Source organism: Zingiber officinale, chromosome 9A, assembly GCF_018446385.1.
Source record: "Zingiber officinale cultivar Zhangliang chromosome 9A, Zo_v1.1, whole genome shotgun sequence".
NCBI classification, from domain to species: Eukaryota; Viridiplantae; Streptophyta; class Magnoliopsida; order Zingiberales; family Zingiberaceae; genus Zingiber; species Zingiber officinale.
The window spans coordinates 42545112-42560868 of record NC_056002.1 but is presented as its reverse complement, the minus strand read 5'-3'; positions in this window follow the sequence as shown (position 1 = coordinate 42560868).

The window sequence follows — 15757 nt, the reverse complement described above, 5'->3', positions numbered from 1 at the left end:
TAATAGTGGTCCAGTAGCAAACTCAAAGGAACCACGAGCCCATAAGGCGAGTAAACACATTGAGTGCAAGTACCACCTGATATGAGACATCATAAAGCGAGGAGAAGTTGTTGTCGCCAAGATTGCATCAGCAAATAACCTGGCAGATCCTTTCACTAAGGTCCTTCCGACGAAAGCTTTTGATCGGCATGTTAAGGGGATGAGAATCAGATGTATGGTAGCATTTATGGCAGCATAGTCTTTTAGTATAAGTGGGAGATTGTTAGAGTGTATACTAAAAGTCTAGCTTTTTGTATAAACATTTATCGTGAAATAAGAATCACATTGGTCAAATGTCTACATTTATATGCTAAGTATAGTTGTCCATTTAATTTATATTGTAGATAACATGGTGTGAGGTGACACACAAGATCATGTTATCAGTTCCTTATAAATTATAAATAGTAAATCACAACCAAGATGGAATGGGACAAACCATTGGAGTGGTTGTAGTGTAATTTGGTATTATTTTATCTTGACTATAAAATTACACTAGTACCATGAGTGTATTGAGCAGGACCATTTGAGATAGTTTCTTTTTATACTGACTACATAAAAGAATAAAACCTTTGTTATTATGGAAGTGTGTACTCTTAATCATGATATAATAACAAGCATATATACTTAATATTTATTTCTTTAATTTATCAAAAAGTGAGATTCAGTTCATTAAATCAATAGGCCCGATAAGTTGAGAAATGATATTATTTATATGGTGTGTTGTTGATTATAGAATGAAAATATGTCCTAGTAATATAGGTTGATGATGCCCCCTTAAGGAGCTCATAAGGATTGTCATGTAAACCCTGCAGGTGGACTTAGTCTGACATGACAATAAGGTTGAGTGGTACTACTCTTGGAGCTAGATATTAATTAAGTGAGTTATCAGTAACTCATTTAATTAGTGGGCATTCAATATCTTAAACATAGGGAGACTAACGAACTCATGATAAGAAGAAGCCCATATTGTAATATGGGATTGGTGCAGTAGTGCAATAATAACTCTTTAGTGGTATGAGTTATTATTGATGAACTTGAGTTGGGTGTTCGAGGCGAACACGGGAAGCTCAAGCTCATCGGGAGATCAAAACCAATTCCTCCTCTTGGTCCCTATTGTTGCCTCTTATTTATAAAGCCTTATATCCACTTAAAGCCAAGTTTCTTACCCATCTTATTGTGGTCAGCCAAGCCAAGCTTGGAGCCCAAGCTAGGGTCGGCCAAGCCAAAGAGTGGAGCCAAGTTGTGGCCGGCCAAGCTTGGAGCCCAAGCTAGGTGGCCGACCACATTAAAATAAAAGGGTATTTAAAATTTTAAAATCTTTCCTTTTGTGGAAGACATGGTTTTAAAAGAAAGTTTTTAAATTTTAAAATCTTTCCTTTTATAGCTTTCTACAAAGGATTAAGAGAAAGGTTTTATATCTTTCCTTATTTGTAGTTAAGAGAAAGATTTTAATTTTTTATAAAACTTTCCTTTTTTTTGTAACCATCCATATGTTTTAAAAGAGGGATTTTAATTTATAAAATTTTCCTTTTATAACCAACAAGGGATTTAAAAGAGAAATTTTTTATTAAAATTTCTTACCAGAAACAAATAAGGAAGTTTTAATTTTATGTTTAAAACTTTCCTTGTTTGGAGCATAAGTATAGGGTCGGCCATGACAAGCATTAAAGGAAGTTTTAATTTTTTTATTTTAAAACTTTCCTTTTTAGTCATTGGCAAGGAATATAAGGAAGTTTTAATTATGTTTAAAACTTTCCTTTTTTGCCAAGACCAAGGATTATAAAAGAGATGGAGGGGTGCCTCATGAGATAACACATCTTTTATTCCTCTCTTCTAATCTTTTGGTGGTCGACCCTTGTCCTTTTATTTTCTCCTTTTGTTTTCGTCCTTGGAGGCCGGCGGCATCAAGTGTGGTGATCTCTTGGTGGCCGGTTGCTTGAAGGAGAAGAAGAAGAGAAGGAAGCTCTCTTGTCTAGCATCCATTGGAGGTTAGTTGGTGGCCGGATCTTGGAAGCAAAGGAAGAAGCTTGGGTGGATTTAATCTTAGAAGATCGTCGCCCACACGACGTCCAAGAAAAGGAGAGGAATACAACAGAAGATCAAGAGGTCTATAAGCTACAAAAGGTATAACTAGTTATTAGTTTCCGCATCATAACTAGTTCATTTTTTGTATAGATCTTGAAAAACCAAACACAAGAGGTTATCGGTTTTAGGTTATCATTTTTTTTATCAATTTTATTGTTTGATTTCATATTTTGATATTGTGTTTCTATTGAGGTATCTATAGTTAAACCTAGTTTACTGTAAGAAGTTAAATATCTGATTTCTTTAAAAGGTTTTGTCTAGGAAGTGGTGAATAATCGCATACCCAATAAGGCCTAGTGCCTCACCATGTTTAACCTGGAAGCCGATCTTTGAAATAGATATTTGATTAACTTCTGTAATATGGTTTAACTTAAGAAGATCACATCGGTTAAACTTGGAGTAAAAATGTTAAGTATCATTTCCAATCCAAGTTTAACTTCTGAAGGACAATTTGGATTAATAATGTTAAGTATCGTTTGCAATCCAAATTTCACTTCAGTAGAGCACATGGGTAGCTAGGATAGTTCTATGCTTGTATAAATTTGTGTACAGGGGAACTAGGACAGTATTCCAAGTAGCAACCAACAGATACTTAGTCCATTAAATAGGATTGTGCCCCCTTCAGATGGAGAAGATCACATGCTCCTAAATAATTTCCTATAATCATCCATAAAGGAAGTTTGATCTAGCGATCCGTAAATAAACTCATCCGATGTGGAGGAAGGCACTCAGAGCCAACGCGCAAGTTTATTTGCATCACTTACAAACCAGTAATGGAGATCGTGGAATTTATTTATAAATCCCTCTCCCACTTAGTTATTTAAGATGAGGATTTTAACATGCACACACACACATCACAGCAAATAAAAACAATAAATATGGAAAAATAATTTTCCAACTATTATGGTCTCTTCCATCACTGTCCTCCATGTGTTGACAGCCCTAGCAGTCGTCAAAACTAGCCGCCAACCCTAGGGCTCATGTTATCGCATTTATTCAGCTTCCTTTTCTGCTGCGCCTCTGGTCCTCAAATAGCACCACGCCTCGCAAGGATACGATCTGCAACAAAAATAAAATTTTACATATATCGATCTTATATTCCACAAAGGAATGTACATAAAGTCTAGATCGAACAAAATGTAAAATCCTGAAACTAATATAGCTCCTGCTATATTTAATAAATACAATCATGCACACCCATAAAATTCCCTCGACATGTTCGAGGGTCTAATCACACACAATCACAATAGACCATAATAGTTGGAGCATGCAACCACAAAGTTAATCTATTTGCACATCCTACTATTATCCTGCCTAAAATATGTATGACATGTGCATAATTAAACTAAAAAACAAATACACAGAGGTATAACCTAGCTCTGATTCCAATTATTGGTTGCTACTCAGAATACCATTCTAGTTCCTCTGTACAAAAATTTGTACATACATAGAACTATCCTAGCTACCCATGTGCTCTACTGAAGTTAAATTTGGATTGCAAACGATGCTTAATATTATTAATCCAAATTGTCCTTCAGAAGTTAAACTTGGATTGGAAACGATACTTAACATTTTTACTTCAAGTCTAACCGATGTGATCTTTCTAAATTAAACCATATTACAGAAGTTAATCAAATATCTATTTCAAAGATCGGCTTTCAGGTTAAACATGGTGAGGCACCAGGCCTTCTTGGGTATGGGATCATCCACCACTTCCTAGACAAAGCCTCTTAAAGAAATCGGATATTTAACTTCTTACAACAAACTAGGTTTAACTACAGAGACCTCAATAGAAGCACATTATCGAAACATGAAATTGAAAAATAAAATCGATAGCAAAAATGACAACATAAAACTGATAACCTCTTGTGTTTGTTTTTTCAAGATCCATACAAAAAGATAAACTAGTCATGATGCGGAAACAAATAACTAGTTATACCTTTTTGTAACTTATAGACCTCTTGATTTTCTGCTGTATTCCTCTCCTTCTCTTGAATGTCATGTGGACGACGATCTTCCAAGATGAAATCCACCCAAGCTTCTTCCTTTGCTTCTAAGATTCAGCCACCAACTAACCTCCAAGGGATGCTAGACAAGAGAGCTTCCTTTTCTTCTTCTTCTTCTCCTTCAAGCAACCGGCCACCAAGAGATCACCAAACTTGATGCTGCCGGCCTCCAAGGAAGAAAACAAAAGGAGAAGAGAAAAGGAAGAGGGCCGACAACCAAAGGATTGGAAGGGAGGAATAGAAGATGTGTTATCTCATGAGGCACCCCCTCCATCTCTTTTATAATCCTTAGTCTTGGCAAAAAAGGAAAGTTTTAAACATAATTAAAACTTCCTTATATTCCTTACCAATTACTAAAAAAGGAAAGTTTTAAAACAAAAAATTAAAACTTCCTTTAATGCTTGTCATGGCCGGCCCTACACATGTGCTCCAAACAAGGAAAGTTTTAAACATAAAATTAAAACTTCCTGTTGGAATCCCAAGGTTGTTTTGGTGTGATCAACAAGTTAAGTTAGGTCCTGTGTATTTTTAACCTTGTGTCTAAGTGTGCAGGAGCTTAGGAGCATAGGTAGTCGAGCGGAAGACGCGACTAGCGAGAAGGACGGCATGCGGTGCGTTCGAGGGACGAGACGCTGCGGAAGAGTACACCGGCGGACGAGAAGGAAGCGTGCGGTGGTTCCGAGGGACGAGAAGCTGGAGTGGAAGACTGCTCGAGGAGCAAGAGACGCAGCTAGCGAGAAGGTCGACACGGGGTGCGACCGAGGGACGAAGACTGCGGATGAGTACGCTGGTGGATGAGAAGGAAGCACGCAGTGATTCTGAGGGACGAGAAGCCGGAGTGGAACCCTACTTGAGAAGATCGGAAGTTGGATTCGGGTGAGCCCTATTCCGGATGGCCGAGATCACCCAAGCGAGCAGAAGACTCGGTCTGAGGCGAACGGAGCCAGAGCAAAAGACCCGGGCGAAAAAAAGTCAACAGGGTTAACTTTTCCCTCAGGGCGCCCCATCCTTTTCTTCTTCCCTTTCTTCCCTCTAGGGTCGGCGCCCCACTTCATTTTCTTCTTCCCTTTCTTCCCTCTAAGGTCGACACCCCATCTTCTCTTGGTGGTCGGAGCTTGGAGGAAAAGAAAACGAAGAGACAAAGCACCTTGGTGGCCAGCGGTTTGGAGGAGAAGAAGAAGGAGGAGGCGCCCATTTTCTTTGCATCTTTTAGTGGTAGGCGGCTTGGAAACAAAATGGGTTCGGGAGTTTTTATCTTGGTAGATCATCGCTCATACGACGTCCAAGAAGAGGAGAGGAATACGACAGAAGTTCAAGAGGTCTTTGTCTACGAAAAAAAGTACAACTAGTTATTTATTCTACAGTGCAACTAGTTTTGTTTTCTTTGTATGGATCCTGAAATACCAACACAAGAAGCTAGCGATTTTGTGTTTCAACTTTGTGTTTTGATTTTGTGTATCGATTTTGTATTTCGATCTTGTGCTTTGATTGTCGTCTCTGTAGTTAAACCTAAGGTTACTGTAATGAACTTAAATATTCAATTTATATGAAAGGCTTTGTCTAGGAAGTGGTGGATGATCCCATAACCAAGAAGGTCGAGTGCCTCGTCAACGACCTGGAAGCTAATCCTTGAAATAGATATTTAATCAACTTCTGTAATATGGTTTAACTTTTGAAGAACACATGAGTTAAACTTGGATTAATAATGTTAAGTTTCATTTGCAATCCAAGTTCAACTCCTGAAAAGTACATGAGTTGCTAGGAAAAGTTTTGTGCTTGTATAATTTTTTTTTTTACAAGGGAAATAGAACAGAATTTCGAGTAGCACCCAACACTTGCTTGGTGCCCAAGCAAGGGGCCGACCAAGATGGGTTTAAAAGTGGGTTTTTAATTTTTTAAATCTTTCTTTTTGTAGCCATCTACAATGTTTTAAATGAGAGATTTTAAATTTTAAAAATTTTCCTTTTTTGAAGCCATCCACATGTATTTAAAAGAGAGTTTTAAATTTAAAAAAAAATCTTTCCTTTTGTAGCCATCTACAATGGTTTAAAAGAGATATTTTATTTTTGTTAAAAATTTTCTTTTTTGTAACCATGATTTAAAAGAGTGGTTTTAATTTTAAAAAAATCTTTCCTTTTTTAGCCATCTACAATGTTTAAAAGAGGAATTTTTAATTTTAAGACTTTACTTTTGTAGCCATCCATAATAGGAAATTTAAAAGAAAGATTTTAATTGTTGTTAAAATCTTTCCTTTTTAGCCATTACCAAGGATTATAAAAGAGAATAGATTGTGCCTTAGAGGAAATAATCATCTACACAATTTCTATTCCTCTTCTATTCTCCTTGTGGCCAACCCCCTCATATTCTTATTCTCCCCTTACTTTCTCACCTAAGGCCAGCGGCAACAAGAGGCTTCAACCATCTTGTGGTCGGCGGGTTGCAAGGAAGAAAGAAGAACAAGAGGTGGTGTTCCTAGCTTTGATCCCTTGGTGGCCGAAAGTCTTGGAAGAAAGAAGGACTTGGGTGGTTTTTGCATCTTGGTAGATCGTCACGTACACGACGTCCAAGAGGAGGAGAGGAATATAGCAGAAGATCAAGAGATCTTTAAGATACAAAGAAAGGTATAACTAGTTAATTGTTTCTGCTGTGTACTAGTTTATTTTTCCTTTGTATGAATCCTGAAGTACTAACACAAGAGGCTAGCGATCTTGTGCTTTGATTGAGATCTCTGTAGTTTAGCTTAGGGTTTACTGTAAGGAGTTTAAATATTCAATTTCCTTGAAAGACTTTGACTAGGAAGAGGTGGATGATCCCATACCCAAGAAGGCCGAGTGTCTCGCCAATGACCTGGATGTTGGGTGCTACTTGAAATTCCATTCTGTTTCCCATGTTCAAAAATTTGTACAAGAATATAAATTTTCCTAGCAGCACATGTGCTCTACAGAAGTTAAACTTGGATTGCAAACGAAACTTAACATTTTTAATCCAAGTTATTCTTTAGAAGTTAAACTTGAATTGGAAACAGAACTTAACATTTTTACTCCAAGTTCAACCCATGTGTTCTTCAGAAGTTAAACCATAATATAGAAGTTGATTAAATATCTATTTCAAAGATTGGCTTCCAGGTTAAACATGGCGAGGGACTCGGCCTTCTTGGGTACGGGATATGTTGGTCGCTACTTGGAATTTCGTTCTGCTTCCCCTGTACAAAAATTTGTACAAGCTAGCACAGAACTTTCCTAACAACCTATGTGTTCCTCATGAGTTAAACTTGAATTGGAAAGGGAACTTACATTTTTATTTTAAATTCAACTCATGTGTTCTTCAGTAGTTAAAACTTACATTGCAAATGATACTTAACATTATTAATCCAAGTCCATCCTATATTACAAAAGTAGATTAAATATCTATTTTAAGGATTGGCTTCCAGGTTAAACATGGCGAGACACTAGGTCTTCTTGGGTATAAGATCATCCACCAGTTCCTAGACAAAGTCTTTCAAAGAAATTGATTATTTAAACTTCTTACAGTAACCCTAGGTTTAACTACAGAGACCTCAATAGAAGTACAAGATCAAAACACAAAATCGAGACATGAAATCGCTAGCCTCTTGTGTTGGTATTTCACGATCCATACGAAGAAAACAAACTAGTCTGCACTGCGGAATAAAGAACTAGTTATACCTCTCTTCATAGACAAAGACCTCTTGATCTTTTGCTATATTACTCTCCTCCTCTTGGACGTCGTGTGGGCGACGATCTACCAAGACAACACCACCCGAACCACTTTTTTGCCTCCAAGAATTTCGGCCACCAAGGGAATGCCAAAATAGGAAACTTCCTTTTCTTCTCCTTCTCCTCCAAGTAACCGGCCACCAAGTGCTTCTTCTTTTCTTTCAAGTTTCGACCACCAAGAAGAGATGAGTGCTGACCTTAGAAAGAAGAAAGGGAGAGAAGAATATGTGTGCCACCAGCCTTAGGGAAGAAAACAAGGTGAAGGGGAGAAGATGAGGGAGTCGGCCACACAAGGAGAAGAAGAGGAAGATGTGCCACCCCTAAGGGAGCATGGGAATTATGGAGATATGTTATTCCATAAGGCACCCTCTACTTCTCTTTTATAATCCTTGGTCATGACATAAAAGGAAATTTTAATAATAATTAAAATCTCTCTCTTTTAAATTTCCTATTGTGATGGCTATAAAAGGAAAGTTTAAAAAAAATTAAAATCTCATTCTTTTAAACATTGTAGATGTCTACAAAAGGGGAAGATTTTAAAATTAAATTTCTCTTCTAAATCATAGTTACAAAAAAAAGAAAGTTTTATCAAAATTAAAATATCTCTTTTTAAACCATTATAGATGGCAACAAAAAAGGAAAGATTTTAAAATTTAAAACTCTCTTTTAAAACTATGTGGATGGCTTCAAAAGGAAAGATTTTAAAATTAAAATCTCTCTTTTAATCCTTTGTAGATTGCTATAAAAGGAAAGATTTAAAAAAATTAAAATCTCTCTTTTTATTTCTTTAGTGGCCGACCCCTTGCTTGGGTCCAAGGGGAGGCGAGGAATATGGCAGAAGATCTCGAGGTTATTAGCTGGCAAAGAGAATGCATAACTAGTAGTTTTCTTCCGCATCATACTAGTTATTTTCTTTGTAAGAATTCTAAATACAAGAGGCAATTAGATCTAGTTTTTTGAAATAGTTTTTTTGAGTTTGTATTTTCTTCTTTTTTGAATTTGTGATTCGATTGTTCTTTTTGGTTAACCTAGAGTTATTTAAGGAAATAAATATTAGCTTTCCTTAAAAGGCTTTGCCTAGGCGGTGGTGGTTGCTCCCATATCCAAGAAGGTCATGTGCCTCGCCATGCAGTCCTGGAAGCTAATTTTGGAAATTAATATTTATGGAATTAATAACTTAGGTAGATTTGAATCAATAGTGTTAAGTTCCGCTTGCGATTCAAATCTAAATCATTAAGAACAGATAAGTTAAATTTGGAATCAATGATGTTAAGTTCCATCTGCAATTCCTAATTTAATTTCTAAAGAACACAATAGGTTATTTAAGGAAAGGTTCGACACTTGTACAAAAAAATTTTGTACAGTAGAATCGGTACATTTTCCTAGGACTAACCAACAATTGGTATCAGAGCTAGGGTTTGCCTTTGTGTATTTTTAGAATTCAAATAGGTTATGCACATGTCATACATAATTTAGGAAGGAAAATAGTAGGATGTGCTAACTCTTTGGTTGCAGGCTCCAACTATTATGGCTTATTGATATTGTGTGTGATTGGATCCTTGGACATATCAAGGGCATTATTTGTGTGCATGATTGTATGTATAAAATACAGCAGGAGCTGTATTATTTTTAGAATTTTATTTTTGTTCGATCTAGAATACATGTGCATTCCCTCATGGAATATAGGATCGATATATGTAAAATTCTATTTTTTGTTGCGGATTGGATTCTTGCGAGGCGTGGTACTTTTGGAGCACCAGAGACGTAGTGGAATAAGAAGCAAGATGGATGCGACAACTCGACCTGATGGCGGTGGCTAAAGATGGCAGCAGCTAGGGTTGGAGCACATGGAGGACAATAATAGAAAAAATGTCATAATAGTTGGAAAATAATTTCCATATTTATTATTTTTATTTACTGTGATGTGTGTGTATGCATTTGATGTATGCTAGCATAGGTTAAAATCCTCATTTTTAAATAACTAAGTGGGAGAGGGATTTTAATAAATCCCATGGTCTCCATTACTGGTTTGTAAGTGATGCAACAAGCTTGTGTGTTGGCTCTGAGTGCCTCCCTCCACAACGGATGGGTTTGTTGCGGATCACTAGATCAAACTTCCTTTTATGGATGGTTATAGGAAATTATTTAGGAGCGTGTGATCTTCTCCAACTGAAGGGGCACAATCCTATTTAATGGACTTAGTATCAAGTAATGGTATACACTTAGACGCATTCAATAGTATCCTCCCCAACGGAGTCACTGCAATTGTTTTGTGTGACCAAAGTGAAGCCAACTATTAATTTTATTTGTCATAAAGTTAGGATGACAAGATAATAAAATTAATGGGTCACTCCCTCCTCTTACAAATGTTGAATCTGTATACGTCCACACTAACGTGGCATGCAATATTCACGGTGATTTGAGGTGTTGGTTAATTTAAAATAGTATTGTTTGAGGAATCAATATTATTCTAAATTTAGAGTTTTGACCAAAGTTTATTTTGTGATTCTTAGGATGACTTTCAACCCACTGGCCATTATATTGAAAGAGAACAAACTTACTGGTCCAAACTATATTGATTGGAAAAGAAACCTGGACATTGTTCTTACTGCTGAGAGCTATAAGTTTGTACTGACTGAGGCTTGCCCTGATGCACCTGATGGTGACTCTACCCCAGAGGAGATTGAGTACCATAAGAAATGGGTAAAAGCTGATGAGATGGCGTGGTGTTACATTTTGACATCAATGTCAAATGTATTGCAACATCAGCATCAAGATTTACCAACAGCTTATGATATAATGAACAATCTCAAAGAACTCTTTGGGCACCAGAGTCGGACTGCTAGGCAAAAGGCAATGAGAAAGCTAATGACAGCCACCATATCTGAGGGGACACCCGTAAGGGATCATATCCTCAAAATGATGGCTTATCTAAATGAAATACAAGTCCTTGGAGGAGAAATCGATGGGGAAACCCAGGTCGATATAATTCTCCAAATGTTACCTAGAAGTTTTAAACAGTTCCGCCTGAACTATAACATGTACAAAAGAGAGTATACGTTGGCAGAACTTCTGACAGAACTACAGGCAGTAGAAGGAATATTTCGACATAGTTCTCAGATTCACTATGCTGAAAATGATTCTACTTCTAAGTCGAAAGGCAAGAAGAAGAAGAAACAGGTCTTTTCAACAAAGAAGGTGAATAAACCTCAGGGTACAGGACAGAAAGCTGGAATGAAGAAGCCGAAGGGCAAGTGCTTCATCTGCAAGTAGTCTGGACATTGGAAGGAGGACTGTCCTCATAGGAATCAGAACAATAAAGATATATCTCATACTCTAGTTGTTGAAACATGTTTAGCGGTGTTATCTACCAGCACCTGGTGTGTAGATATGGGAGCCACTGATCATGTCTGCAATTCCTTGCAGGGGTTCCAGGAAACTCGATGACTATTTGATGGAGAGATAACCGTATACATGGGCAATGCTACTAAGGTGATGGCTGTTGCAGTGGGAGACGTCTACTTATCTTTTGATAGGAATAGAAATTTGATTTTAAGAAAATTGTCTTTATATACCTAGTTTTAGAAAGAATTTAATTTCAGTTTCTAAACTGTATTTGGATAGATATTCAGTTTCTTTTAGTAACAATGTCGTTATAAAGAGAAATAAGGTGATTATCTGTTCTTGTGCATTGGTTGGCAATTTATACACTTTAAATCCAATTTCTCCCACAAAGCAAAATATAGAAATTAATAACACATCTTCTAACTCTAATAAGAGAAAAGAACCTTCAAAAATGAACCAAACGTATCTTTGGCATCTAAGGCTTGGACATATTAACTTAAGTAGGATTCAAAGGCTTGTAGCCGATGGACTCTTGGGTTCATTAGAGTTGGAAAACTTTCCAACATGTGAATCCTGCTTGGAAGGAAAAATGACCAAGAGACCTTATAAGGCCAAGGGGTATAGAGCCAAAGATGCATTAGAACTGGTTCATTCTGATTTGTGTGGTCCTATGTCTATCTAGGCAAGAGGTAATTATAAATACTTCATCTCTTTTATAGACGATTATTCAAGATACGGATACATTTACCTGATGCGCCGCAAGTCTGAATGCTTTGACAAGTTCAAAGAATATAGGGCTGATGTGGAGAAACGTCTTGGTAAAAGTATAAAGACATTACGGTCTGACCGTGGTGGGGAGTACCTCTTTGGAGAGTTTAGGAATTACTTATCAGAAGTCGGGATTCAATCCCAATTGTCTGCACCTGGTACACCCCAACAGAATAGTGTGGCAGAACGAAGGAATATGACTCTTATGGAAATGGTTAGATCAATGATGAGTTACTCAGAATTACCAAATTCATTTTGGGGATATGCTTTAGAAACAGTAATATACATTCTGAATATGATACCTTCTAAAATAGTTCCTTCTACTCCCATGGAATTATGGAATGGGCGTAAGCCTAGTCTGAATTATATCCGGATATGGGGTAGTCCAGCACATGTGCTGAAGGGAGATACTGACTGTCTGTTTGTGGGATATCCTAAGGGAATGAAAGGTGGTTTGTTTTATAATCCTAAAAATCAGAAGATCATTGTTAGCACCAATGCTCAATTTTTAGAATAAGATTATGTAATGAACCATAAGTCCATGAGTGAAATAGTTCTAGAAGAAATTAGAGAGGGCACGTCTATTTTAGTACCAACAGTACAAGATGAAGTACCACAAGAAACTGCAACATAAGTCACACATGATACACAGCTAGAGACAGTGCCTCGTCATAGTGGGAGGGTTGTGAGGCAACCTGAGAGATTCATGTTTTTGGGAGAGTCCTCGGACTTGATCCCAGGTAAACATGAACCTGATCACCGAATATATGACGAAGCACTCCAAGATATAGATGCAGTATCTTGGCAAAAGGTAATGAATTTCAAAATAGAATCTATGTATTCTAATAAGATCTGGGAGCTTGTAGAATCACCTGATGGTGTAAAAGCCATTGGATGCAAGTGGATCTACAATAGGAAAAGAGGGATAGATGGGAAGGTAGAAACCTTCAAAGCAAGGCTTGTTGCGAAAGGGTATACTCAGAAAGAGGGAATCGATTATGAGGAGACTTTCTCGCCAATAGCTATGCTTAAGTCTATCCGGATACTCTTATCCATTGCCGCTCATATGGATTATGAGATTTGGCAAATGGATGTCAAGACAGCTTTCCTTAACGGAAGTCTTGAAGAAAACATCCATATGAAGCAACCATAAGGGTTCATTGAAAAGGGCAAAGAGCATCTAGTGTGTAAGCTCAATCGGTCCATTTATGGACTGGAGCAAGCTTCAAGATCTTGGAACATCCGGTTTAATGAAGTAATCCAGTCATATGGATTTATTCAGTGTCCGGATGAGTCTTGTGTATACAAGAAGTGTAACGGAAACGTGGTGGTATTTCTTGTACTATACATAGATGATATTTTGTTAATTGGCAACAATGTCAAGATATTATCGGACGTAAGGGTATGGTTGTCCAAACAATTTGATATGAAGGCCTTAGGAGAATGTACACACATTCTTGGGATCAAAGTTATAAGGGATCGCAAGAAAAGAATGTTGTGTCTATCCCAAGCTTTATATATAGATACAATCCTTGCTCGTTTTAGCATGCAAAACTCCAAGAAAGGTTTCTTACCTTTTAGGCATGGAGTAGCTTTATCTAAAGAGATGTCTCCGAAGACATCAAAGGAGATAGAGGACATGAAGGCAGTTCCTTATGCCTCGGCTGTAGGAAGCCTTATGTATGCAATGCTATGTACGAGACCTGATATCGATTTTGCCGTGGGCATGGTTAGCAGATATCAGAGTAACCCTGGACAAGGACATTGGACTGTGGTAAAGCATATATTAAAGTACCTGAGAAGGACTAGAGATTATATGCTAGTCTACCAAGCAGACGATTTGCTCCCTGTGGGTTACACGGATTCGGATTTCCAATCAGATAGGGACAATAGTAAGTCTACGTCAGGCTATGTGTTACTCTAGGAGGTGGAGCTATTGCATGGAGGAGTATTAAGCAGAAATGCATCTTAGACTCAACCATGGAAGCAGAGTATGTGGCAGCCTTTAAGGCAGCCAAAGAAGCTGTATGGCTCAGGAACTTTCTAATGGACTTAGATGTGATTCCTGGTTTGCCCAAGATCATCACAATTTATTGTGATAATAGCGGTGCAGTTGCAAACTCGAAGGAACCATGAGCTCATAAGGCAAGTAAACATATAGAGTGCAAGTACCACCTGATACGAGACATCGTCAAGCGAAGAGAAGTTGTCGTCGCCAAGATTGCATCAGAAGATAACCTAGCAGATCCTTTCACAAAGGCCCTTCCGGCGAAAGCTTTTGATCGGCATGTGGAGGGGATGAGAATCAGATGTAAGGCAACAAATATGGCAGCTTAGTCTTTTAGTATAAGTGGGAGATTGTTAGAGTGTATACTAAAAGCTTAGCTTTTGTAAACATTTATTTGTTGAAATAAAAGAATCACATTGGTCAATATCTGTATTTATTTGTTAAATGTACTTGTTTAATTAATTTATATAGTAGATAACATGGAGTGTGGTGTCACACTCAGAAGATCATGTTGTCGGTTCTCTATAAATTATAAACAGTTGCTCGTGACTAAGATAGAAAGGAACAAACTATCAGAATAGTCATAGTGTAATTAAATATTAGTTTATCTTGACTAATAAATTACACTGATACACTTTAAGTGTATTGAGTAGGACCATTTAGGTATGTTCTTTTTGTACTGACTTAGTAGAAGAACTAAACCTTAGTTATTATGGAAGTGTGTGCTCTTAATCCTAATATAATAACAAGCACATATATTTAATATTTATTTCTTTGACTTATCAAAGGGTGAGGTTTAGCTCGATAAATCAATATGCCCGATAAGTTGGGAAATGATATTACTTATAGTGTGTGTTGTTGATTATAGAAGGAATCTATGTCCTAGTTATCTAGGTTGAGAATGTCCCCAAGAGGAGCTCATAAGGATTGTCATGTTAAACTCTGTAGGTGGACCTAGTCCGACATGACAATAAAGTTGAGTGGTACTACTCTTGGAGCTAGATATTAATTAAGTGAGTTGTCAGTAACTTACTTAATTAGTGGGCATTCGTAATCTTAAACACAGGGAGATTAACACACTCTTGATAAGAAGGAGCCCATAATGTAATTTGGAATTGGTGCGGTAGTGCGGTAATAACTCTCTAGTGGAATGAGTTATTATCGATGAACTTGAGTTGTGTGTTCGGGGCGAGCACGGGATACTCAAGCTCATCGGAAGGCCAAAACCAATTTCTCCTCTAGGTCCCTATTGTAGCCTCATTATAGCCTCAAGTCCATCCAAATGTAAGGCTCTTCTTGGTGTCCAAGAAGGGGGACGGACCATTGCTTGGTGACCAAGCAATGGCCGGCCACATCCTCTTATAGGGACCGGCCCTATTGCTTGGTGACCAAGCTTGTAGGGGCCGGCCAAGATTAATTCAAATAGGAGGGGTGTTTTGAATTTTTAAAATCTTCTCTTTGTAGAAAACTATAAGTTTTAAAAGAGAGATTTTAATTTTTCAAAACTTTCCTTATTTGAATTAGGCCACATGTTTTAATAGAGAGTTTTAAAAGTTTTAAAACTTTCCTTTTTTAACCATCCTCATGGTTTAAGAAAAAAAGGAAGATAAGTTTTAAAATTAAAATTTTCTATCATCATGTTAAAAAAGGAAATTTTGTAAGAGAGTTTTTAAATTTAAAACGTGGTTTTAATTTTTAGAAACTTTCCTTTTTTAACTCCTACTTTAGGAAAGTGAGCTTGTAAAATTTTATAAGAGTTTTTTTCTCTTGTA